This window comes from Monopterus albus, unplaced genomic scaffold, assembly GCF_001952655.1.
Source record: "Monopterus albus unplaced genomic scaffold, M_albus_1.0 scaffold50.1, whole genome shotgun sequence".
Taxonomy (NCBI): Eukaryota; Metazoa; Chordata; class Actinopteri; order Synbranchiformes; family Synbranchidae; genus Monopterus; species Monopterus albus.
Window position 1 is genome coordinate 3,730,274 of NW_018127930.1, and position 2,888 is coordinate 3,733,161.

At 57.4% G+C, this 2,888-nt stretch overlaps 1 pseudogene; it reads left to right on the forward strand.

The window, feature by feature from the left end:
* The first annotated feature begins 80 nt into the window (after nucleotides 1–80).
* LOC109960720 (uncharacterized) lies at nucleotides 81–2,382 on the forward strand (annotated as a pseudogene).
* Nucleotides 2,383–2,888: the final 506 nt, after the last annotated feature.

Genomic DNA, 2,888 nt, shown 5'->3' on the forward strand with positions numbered 1-2,888 from the left:
CAGCACTAAGGCCCCCCCCACTGATACCCCCAGCCCCGACATCAGCTACAGCAGCATCGGCGGAGGAAACCGCAGAAGCAATGGGCGGGCTATTGCAGCAGTTCAGAGTGATGCCGTTTGGGCTATGTAATGCACCTGCCACCTTCAAGGCTCTGATGGAATGGGTGCTAGGCGACATACCTGCTGTACCTAGATGACCTGCTGGTGCACGCTGGTGACTTTGATGGGGCGCTTCAGAATCTCAGGGAGGTGTTCTCTGCCATTCGGCGGGCTGGGGCTGGTGCACGCTGGTGACTTTGATGGGGCGCTTCAGAATCTGAGGGAGGTGTTCACTGCCATTCGGCGGGCTGGGTTGTGGTTGAACCCAGCCAAGTGTAACTTAATGTCAACAGAGACATTGTTTTTGGGACATGTGGTCAGTGAGCGTGGCGTAGCCACGGACCCTAACAAGGTATCTGCCATACTGGGCTGGCCCCCCCCAACGTCCGTCACTGAGCTGCGGTGTTTCTTGGGACTAGCTTCCTACTACAGGAGGTTTGTGAAGGATTTTGCCAGCATTGCTAGTCCCCTCCACCGGCTCACTGAGAAAGGGCGAGCCTTCCTCTGGTCTGATGCATGTGAGGCAGCTTTCCAACAGCTCAAAATGACCCTGGTCGGGGCACCTGTGCTAGCCTACCCCAATGCCCAGCAGCCCTTCATTCTTGACACGGACACCAGCGGAACGGGGGTTGGCGCAATGCTTTCACAGGCAGGAGAGACTGGTGAGTGAGACCGTGCCTCACTCACCTGGCAGCCTGAGGGCCAGGTTGCAAGGTGGCTGGAAGTGCTACAAGAATACAACTTCGAAGTGCAGCATCGACCGGGACACCAGCATCTCAATGCTGACGCCCTCTCCAGGTGTCCGTGCACCATGGAGGGGTGTTGGCACTGCTCGCGACAAGAGGAAAGAGGTCAGGTGCCAGAAGCCGCGGCCGCGGAGGCCGTCGCTCACCAACCGACACATCTACAACCTTGGACTAAAGAGCAACTAAGGCACCAACAAGGAGCCGACCCTGTCTTAGCAATGGCGAGGGGATGGCTAGAGACTCAACAGCGCCCCGACTGGCCCACATTGTCCTCAGAGGGACCCGAGGTGAAGGCACTGTACTCGCAGTGGGGTAACTTAGAGCTTCACGAAGGAGTGCTCTATCGACGGTGGCAGGCCCCTGATCGGGTAACCAGTCACCTGCAGCTCCTGGTCCCTCATGCCCTAAGGCTGGAGGTTCTCCGGTGGGTACATGGTTTGGTGGGGATGGGACACTATGGCAATTCAAAGACTCTTCGTCGCCTGAGGCAGAGATTCTATTGGGCTGGGTGTCGGCAAGATGTTGAACTTCACGTCCACCATTGCGACACCTGTACCGCTCAGAAGGGGCCCAGTCAGAGATCCCACGGACCCATGCAGCAGTATCTGGTGGGGGCCCCCATGGAGAGGGTAGGAGTGGACATACTGGGCCCGTTCCCCATTACAGACTCCGGCAACCGGTATATCCTTGTGGCCATGGATTACTTCACTAAGTGGCCCATGGCAGTACCAGGCTGGTGGAGGACATGTTTGCTCGATTTGGGGTCCCCTGAGAACTCCACAGCGACCAGGGGAGAAATTTTGAAACTCGCCATCTCCGGGAGGTATGTCAGCGTTTGGGGGTAAAGAAAACATGCACTACTCCTCTCCACCCCCAGAGCGATGGGTTAGTGGAGAGGTTCAACAGGACCGTCTACTCAACTAGCGATCCTGACGAGTCGCCAACACCTTAGGCCGGTGGTCGTATCGAACGGCAGTACAGGAGTACAGCCTGTGTACTCCTGCGTCCCTGATGTTTGGCAGAGAACTTCGCACACCAGTAGACTTGGTATTTGGATCACCTCCAGAGCCTAACGTCCCTGGAGGTCCGGAGATGGACTATTACCGACACCTGAGGGAGAGAATGCAAGTGGTACATGAGCTAGCGCAAACACGCCCAGAAGAACGCAGGATTGAGGCAGAAGCGAGTCTATGATACTCGCTGCTATAGACATTTTCTGAAAACGGGGGATCAAGTGTGGATCTACTTTCCACTGTGGAAGAGAGGTGTCTCTCCAAAACTGAGTAGTTACTGGCAGGGACCGGGAGAAGTGGTGGATTGTCTCTCGGAGGTGGTGTTTCGAGTACGGATGCCAGGGAGGGGCAGGATGGTAGTCCTGCACAAAGATCGGCTGGCGCACTATCACCCTATGGCTCCAGCAGTAGACAGTGGTGACTGTGTACTACCATCTGTTCCGGATTCCAGTGAGGAGGATCCTGCGGGGACCATACAGGAGTCAGGCCCTGTGAATGGGGACCGGGAGAGGCCGGTGCGGTGACAGAGACCTTCTGGATATTATAGGGACTTTGTTTTGACTGACCCCTCCTTGAACCGCCACCTTTTTGTGGTGGAGCGGTTTGAGTACCCGAGTGATCCTAGGATCTATGTTGTCAGAGGCTATATGTCCCTGGTATGGTCTCCCAAGGCAAACAGGTCCTGAGTGACGGGTCAGACTAAGAGCAGTTCAAAAGCCCTTTATGAATAGAATAAAATCAAGGACCGTGACGTCGCCCGGCATGGCGCAGCCGGGGCCCCACCCTGGAGCCAGACCCGGAGTTGGGGCTCGAATGCGAGCGCCTGGTGGCCGGGCCCCCCCCCACGGGACCCGGCCAGGCTTAGCCTGAATGAGCGATGTGGGGACGTCCTCCTGTGGGCCCACCACCTGCAGGAGGATCCGTAAGGGGCTGGTGCACAGTGGATTGGGCAGCAGGCGAAGGCAGGGGCCCCGACGACGCGATCTCTGGACACGGGGCCTAGCCTTGGGGACATGGCATGTCACCCCGC